This window comes from Cynara cardunculus (genome assembly GCF_001531365.2).
Source record: "Cynara cardunculus var. scolymus isolate 2C chromosome LG 2, CcrdV1, whole genome shotgun sequence".
In the NCBI taxonomy this organism is placed as follows: Eukaryota; Viridiplantae; Streptophyta; class Magnoliopsida; order Asterales; family Asteraceae; genus Cynara; species Cynara cardunculus.
In genome coordinates, this window is record NC_037529.1 from 15100613 (window position 1) to 15109374 (window position 8762).

Below are 8762 nucleotides of genomic sequence, written 5' to 3' on the forward strand. Positions count from 1 at the left end.
TTATATTTTTTATAACCACTGAATGTTAATATTTTTTTAATAATCGTTGATACAAAAAAAAAATTATTTGTATATGATTTGGAAGCAAATATCAGATATTATATCTGAAAAATATCATATTTTTATAACCACCTATTTTGACTACTATTTTGTCATTTAGTGGCCTACGATTTGACGACGATTTGATGATCTATTTTGTCTTATTACGTAACGGTTTATATAAATAGGCGGTCGGAGGGGACTATTATCACCATCCCCACCGACATCCACCAGTAGAGCCTATAGACACACACCCCCTTTTGGCATTCCGATCCCTCTCGACCATCGACCACCGATCACCGTTGACCATTGATCATCGACCACCGATCACCGACGACCACCAATCACCGTCCATCGACATCCACCACCGTCTACCGCCACCTACCACACGTCCATCTCTGCCACCGACCATCGTTCGCCGCCACCTACCGCCGTCTGTTGCCACCTACCACCGTCTGCCGCCACTAACCACCTATCACCATGGAACAACGGATAAAAATTCGCAATATTTTTAATTTAACTTAAAAATATATTTTTTGACTACTATCTAGCTTAATACTCTATATTTTAAATGTTCTTAGATTAATTTTGTATAGTATCTAAATCTAATTTTTTGAATTTATTTTAACAAGTGACATACCAGTAGTTACTGATATTGAGGGCCCAAACTTCAATAATAAAAAAATAAACGATATATTATCAATTAATCAAAGGAGGTTAAACATGTTAAGAGATACATGTTTCAGTCCATGATTAGATATATCTAACCAATATTCAGACTTCTTCTTAATTAATTGGATGGTGCAATGTGAGGAACCTCTTTCCCTTCTCAATCTAAATAAATATATTATCGTGTTGGAAAGTTCCATTTACGGTTCAACATACATGAGTTTTGTTTGATCATGGGTTTCCGATTTGGGCCGAATCTTCGCCCGTCACATTGTACCATCTCATTAATTATTACAAGATTGTTTGGTAAAATGACCAAACATAATAATATTAAAATCGAGCGTTTTAGAGATAAATTAATCGACTTAAATAATAAAGATATATCAGACGTTGATGCAGTGTGTGTCTGCCTCGTAATCATGCTCCATACGGTATCCTGGGACAAAAAAAGAACCACAATATCCAACACTGGATTTTGCATCTGGTTGAAAATTTAGATGTCTGGAAGTGAGGATCGTATATATGGCTTCTGACATATCAACAGCTGAAAAATACTTTCAAACGCCGCAGACACATAAATTGGCCCCCAAATAAATACATATTATATGGTTTTATATATGCCTTCAAGGTCGATTATCGTTTTTTTATAATATCTTATTTACTGATTAATTTACATTTTCTCACCTTGTTTTTTTTAACCTATCAGATCTGGATTTTGGAGACATTTCCCCGAACCAAAAAAAAATCGTTATAATCCGTCAATCCTGAGAGCTATTGGATGAAAACGAAAAAAATGATAAAATGGGAAGAGTGTTGCGAGTTCGCAACTTTTAACAAGGTTTGGTTTCATTTATTATAAATTTATGTTAAGAAAACATTATATTGATTTATATATTTTTTGAACGCGTTTCGCCCCCTGACCTCATTGGTGACGACAGGAGTCGCCCAAATGGTGGATCGAAAGCAGGGATTTTTTGGCGAATAATTGTTATGGATAGTCGGACCTAGATCAAGGGATGGGTCATGAATCAGATGATACGATGACGACGACGTCCAACCATTGAAAGCACGTCAATCATTTGCAATGCACACTTCTCATATACCACAGTATGAGCCACAACAACGTCATTCATCTGTGGCATATACCGACATCCCATAATGGCATGTTGACTTTAACTAATTCAATGTTGGAGGCGATCAAAAGTTCACGTCGGTTACAGACCTTATTAACAAAAAATATGGGCTTCTCGACGCGAGACTTAATAAATGGAAGAACGATGTGTCAAGACCAGTACCTGAGGCTGATCCTTCACCATACATGCCTTCACAGGGTCATTATGTAAATATGTTTAATTTTCTTGATGTTTTTACTTTACAAGTAACAATTAAATAAACATTAAATTTATATTGGATTGTGCGTACGTAGTTTATGGTGCAGTAGTACTCACCAACGGATGCGGTAAATTTGATTAAGATTTTAATGTTTTTACTTTAAAAGTTAACAATTATATGAAGAAAAATATATATATATATTAGATCGTGCGTACACGGTTTATGCCGCAGCCGTACTTTTCTAAGGATAGAGGTAAATATGTTAAAGTTTCTTAATGTTTTTATTTTTCAATTTAATAATTAAATTAGATAAACTTTTTAATATATCTTGGATTGTGTGTTTGCAGTTTACGTCATAGCAGGAACCTGTGATGGATGTTGCGACATCAACGTCATCAAGGGTCCCGTTTGTAGAGCCGCAAGAAAAAGTTTGTTTGCCCGATGCTCCTGAGAAGCGAGTGAGCAAGAAATCGTGTTGGACAAAATCTCCATTTACGACGTTAAAGACAAAGAAAATAGACAAGAAAGCTGCTAACCAAATGCCCCCATTGATTCCCACAACGACTATAGTAGACGTTGGTCAGTTGTATGATGTTGATCAGTTGCCCATGATGTGTTTATCGATTCTATCTTATTGTCGGCCTAAAAAGATTTTTTGGGGACAACTGTTGGGTAGATTTGAATAAGAGTTTTTGGGAAGTGAGGTACGAGAATTACAATCTTTACTAATCAAGTTCAAAAACGTATCTTACTCACTTAAACATAAAATCCATTGTTTTTTTTTATTTCTAGAATCTTGATGCATGGAACATGTATCTGCTCTGCAAAAGACAACCGACTGACCATTGGACCATCATGCGGTCATGTTGGGTACCAAATTTAGAGAACCCGAAACTTGGTCGTACGGACCAAAAAGTTTACGGCAGTGGTACACTAGAGTCATTTCCATCATGGCGTGACATCGACCAGATCGGTAGAATCACATAACAATTTTTTGTTATATATAGAAAATAATTTATTTATCAATTTTGATTTGCAACTTATTTTTTCAAGTATTCATCCCAATAAACGTACCACATGTTCACTGGGTGACCGAGGAGCTAGACGTGAGGTCGTGGCATTTGAGCATATACGATACTTGTCATCCGGAAATGTTCAATAAACATATCAATGCTACAACAAAGGTTATAAAGAAGTACCTTCCCGAATTTTTATTGGAGATAAGATATTATATAGGGGTCGATGATGCACCCAAATTGCCAAAATTATGGGTAATTTATTCTGAAGACGTCCTCAACAGACTGGAGTCATCGGTGATTGTGGGGTGTTCTATTGTATATTTGTTAAACAGTTGTCCCAAGAAGAAGATATATACTATGCAGAGCCAACATACTATCATGTGAAATTATTTCGGCAACGTTTGGCATCTCTTTTATATGCAACACATATACCTTAGTTGTAATAAAACGTATATTTGGTTTAAATGACATTGTAAATTATATTTTAAATGATCTTCACTGATAATTGTGTCAAGGACAATTATCCTACAATACTCTGATGAACAAAAACATCAAAATTACTAAAAAGGAAATCCAATATATCGTTAACATCATCTTCAACCGACAGACTTGTAAAATAGCTTCAAAAGGGGAAGCTTCAAGATTATTTTTCGATCTTAATAACACTGGAATAATTACCACATATTTAAGGCACATGGTAGGTCAAACCAATCAATAAATCTGCAATTTTTTTTCCTGTAGAAAGTAAGGAATAGATATGTATGAAAAAATAATTATGTGCGAAGGTTTTCATATAGGAAAACATTCACAGGTAATGAACAACAAAAGAATCGACAACCTGGGTTGTAATTGGTCTATGACGTTAGGATGATCGCATCAGCGCCACAGTTGCAACGTCTCACCATTTTTTACCTACTGAGTTGAGAGTGAGTGAATACTTGATGGTGGAACAAGTTTGTGATGGAAAACAATGTTATTTATTTATAGGGAATATAGGGGACTTGTCATATCAGCACCATTTAAGCACAATAAATTAGAAAGTTCGAACTAGGATCATTGACAACAATAATTAATGGAGCTAGAAACATTGACAACTATAATTAATCGAAATACAACAACATTTTATCATGCAGATATAGTGCTTTAATTCTTTCTATCGATCTCGTATGCTTTTCAATGTCCTCTTCATTCCACCTAATGTTTCTTCCAGTCTCCCCGCATGCAATTTCGAACTATGCATCATGGTTCAGTTTTTCCTCCTCTTTATTTTGTTTTTCTTGTATCGGCAATCCAGCCCTGCTGATGTTTAATATGTTATTTTGCATCAGTAATCCATCTCTTCATATCGTTCATCTCATGTTCAATCTTCTCCTTTTTGGAACGAAGATTGGCACGCTGTTGAAGTAGTATATCCAATTTGAGTTGGTATTTCTTGATATCCTCCCTCGAATAATCGGGCATTTTCAGTGGTAGTTGCTTGTTATCCATTCTTCTCCCATCCTCTCCCACTCCTCGTCCATCCTTGGACGTTTAAAATTAGAACTGGAAAAGCTTCCATCTATTATTATAGAGAAAATAGGAAAAGACAGCAAGTAATAAGTCTTCCAACGTCTTCCATTAAATAGGGATGAATAGAGAATAACACTATGACACGGTTGGTCCTTGGTACTATAGTAATTTACACTTTGGTCGTGGCAACTTTATGACACGATTTGACAACACAATGACAAATTTAGAAGTAGGGGCGATAATATATAAGTAGGGGGGTATAGGTCAGACTTTCTAGATGAATCTTGTAAGCTTTAATGACGAATATCGTCAGACACGATTTAACAAGTCCATGGCAACTTTATGACCCGATTTTACAAGATAATGACAACTCTAGGGGTAGGGGCGACAGTACATAAGTAGGGGGTATAAGTCAGGCTTTCCAGATGAATCTTATAAGCTTTAATGACGAATATTGTTAGACACAATTTAACAAGTTCATGGCAACTTTATGACCCGATTTTACAACAAAATGATAATTGTAAGGGTAGGGGCGATATAACCTAAGTAGGGGGTATATGTCAGACTTTCCAAATGAATCTTGTAAGCTTGGATGACGAATACAGTCATCCACGATTTAACAAGTCCATGTCAACTTTATGACCCGATTTTTCAACACAATCACAACTCTAGGGGTAGGGGTGATAGTACATAAGTAGGGGGTATATGTCAGACTTTCAGGTCGAATCTTGTAAGCTTGGGAAAAAGGCATCCAGTAGATTCAATTAACAAAGTATGGAATTATTTTAAGCATGGATACTTATTCATCACATTTCTATAAAAGTATATATGAATGAAATCATTAAGTTACCTCCTAAATGATGGTAAAAACTTTCAAACTAAAATAAACTACAAGTTGGGAACACAAACAAATAAAAAACTGTCTTAGTAATTATCTACAATAACTCTTGCATTTGTATAAATCCCCTCCCCCATCCCTAATATCATCTACATATAATCCTCTACATTTTTCCAAGCAAAAGCCTTCGGCTTCAAATTAATAGCTGTTCTCCATCAACTTTTAGATCTCAGATAAACCATTTGCACTTGTAGTCAGAAACTCAGAATGTGATAGCAAAAATGCGTAACTAGAATATGATAACGTTGCAGTCACTTAAGCACAATTTATAAGTCAAAATTAAAACTCCTAAGTCGCACACTAACAAATTATTTAAGTATAGGATAACTAACACAAATCAATGATAAAACCTTACCTCTCAACAATTGGTTTCTCAATTGGTGGAATAGGTGCAAATATCAAAAGACATATAAAACCTTACCTGTCAACAAAGAAGCAAAATACATCATAAAAAGAAGGAAAAGCCATAAAAAACCTTACCTGTCAAGATGGAAGTTGCCTTTAAAAACAATGATAAAACCTTACCTGGTGGAGAATTTCAAGAGAGAAAATTGGAATCACAAACAAAGCATAGCAAAAAATTATAGTAAAAGGTCAGGAGGCGCATGAGTCACTGCGTACACATATAAAAAAGAATCTTAAACTAGCAGAATTCACATACCAAAAAATCTTTCACAATCGGATTCTTTCATACCACTCTAGATAAGAAAACCCTTGAAGAAAAATGCAAATCGAAGAGGCAACATAAAAAACAACTAAAGAGAAAAATATGTCGTTCAAACCTGGATGGCCATAGAGAAAACCAAATGGGTAAAAGAAACCTTGATAAGATCCCAATTGAAAAAAAACACATTAAATCTATAACCTATAATAAATAAGTAACTTTTGGGACACGTGTCCCTTTCTTGTGCGTCGGTTACTGGGTTTTCCCGCCTAGAACATGAATGTGGACACAATTTTCCCTTTCGGTACAAACATACTTGTGCCTTTGCCACGTGTCTACCTACACGGTTACTGTAGGTGGTCATGTTTAAACCGCCGGTGCAGGGTAATATGCGGTAGATATTGCAAGATTCTGATATTCAATGCCAACCGATCATCATATCGTCTGTCAGTGCCTTCGCAATGACAGTTCCTGCTCCATAGGTTTCAGTTATCATTTGCACCTTCTTGAAGACGTTTGAATGAAAGACCTCTGTTAGTGGTAAATTCTGTCCGATTTATCATGCAGTCTGTTGGATTGCAATTATTACACCTTCATTCATCAGATTTAATTATAAAATTCTTTTGATGATTATAGAATTTGGGTGTTGTTGATATTTTTATGTAGGAACATTGCACTACGTTGAGCCTCTCCTTGTGTTTTCTTGCCTCATATAGGTGTAATGACATGAAGAACGCCATTAGAGATGTCTTTGAAATGGAATAGACAGGAAACAAAAGGATTGGGTATAGTAACGTTGAGAGGGACAAGAGATACTCAGTGGCTCTGCCACAAAAGTAGACTTCCTGTTTCGTATTTGTGATTGTTTTTGTGATTGGATTTTGTTTTGTTTAACGATGTATTAATTGGTGAATGTATGCTTACAGAATTTTGCTGTTGTTGTAGGAACTGTGCGCTACGTTATGCTCCTCCTTGTCTTTCCTTGCCTCATACAGGTGTAATGACATGAAGAAGGTCATTACAGATGTCTTGGAAAAGGAATAGACAAGAAGAAAAATGATTGGGTATAGTAACGTCGAGGGACATGGAATACTCAAAGGCTCTGCGACAAAAGTAGTATTCCTGTTTCGTATTTGGGTTGTTTTTGTGATTGGATTTTATTTTGTTCGATGATGTACTAATTGGTGAATGTATGGTCACATATTTTGATGTTGTTGATATTCTTATGTATGAACAGTGCACTACGTTCAGCCTCTCCTTGTCTTTCATTGCCGCATACCGGTGTAACGACATGAAAAATGGGATTAGAGATGTCTTGGAAAAGGAATAGAGAGGAAGAAAAAGGATTGGGTATAGTGACGTTGAGATGGACAAAAGATACTCAGAGGCTCTGCTGCAGAAGTAGTATTCATGTTTCGTATTTGGGGTTGTTTTTGTGATTGGATTTTATTTTGTTCAATGATGTACTAATTGGTGAATGTATGGTCACAGATTTTGATGTTGTTGATATTCTTATATATGAACATTGCACTACGTTCAGCCTATCCTTGTCTTTCATTGCCGCACACAAGTGTAATGACATGAAAAAGGGGATTAGAGATGTCTTGGAAAAGGAATAGAGAGGAAGAAAAATGATTGAGTATAGTGACGTTGAGATGGACAAGAGATACTCAGAGGCTCTGCTCCAGAAGTAGTATTCCTGTTTCGTATTTGGGATTGTTTTTGTGATTGGATTTTGTTTTGTGCAATCATGTATTAATTGGTGAATGTATGGTTACATATTTTGATGTTGTTGATATTCTTATGTATGAACATTGCACTACGTTCAGCCTCCCCTTGACCTCTGTCTCGACATGTTGTATGGTGAGGTTCTACTTATTAGTCTGCATCCTTTCTTCAGACTTCTAAGTTTGGACTTCCTTCTTCGTAAAATCTGGTAGGTTATTTAAAAAAAATTCTTCTCAGAGGTAGTCGTACAGAGGTTTAGAAAGCCTCTACATGTATGGTGCATCGCTGCATGCTGGCTCCGTATTGGTCGTTTTCTCTAACAAGTTTTTCCATGCTTCATACAGAGCTACACATACGCTCTGCTCCTCATGTAGACCTTAATAAAGGTACTCCACTTGCCACGTCTTCACTTCAACCCTGCATACGTTCTTCATACAAAGCTACACAGATGCTCCACACTTAAGTGTTCATAAAGACCTCTGTCTCGACATGTTGTACGGTGAGGTTATGCTTATTAGTATGGACCCTTTCTTCAGACTTCTAAATCTGAGCTTCCTCCTTCACAAAATCTGGTAGGTTATTTAAAAATATTTTCTTCTAAGAGGTAGTYATACAGAGGTTTAGAAAGCTTATGCATGTATGGTGCATCGCTGCATGCTGGCTTTGTATTGTTCGTTTTGTCTTATAAATTTTTCCGTGCTTCATACAGAGCAACACAGACGCTCTGCTCCTCATGCAAACCTTAATAAAGGTTCTCCACTTGCCACGTCCTCACTGCAATCCTGCATACGTTCTACATATAGAGCTACGCAGATGCTCCGCACTTAGGTGTTGATAAAGACCTCTGTGTGGACATGATGTACGGTGAGGTTCTACTTATTAGTCTGGAACCTTTCTTCAGACT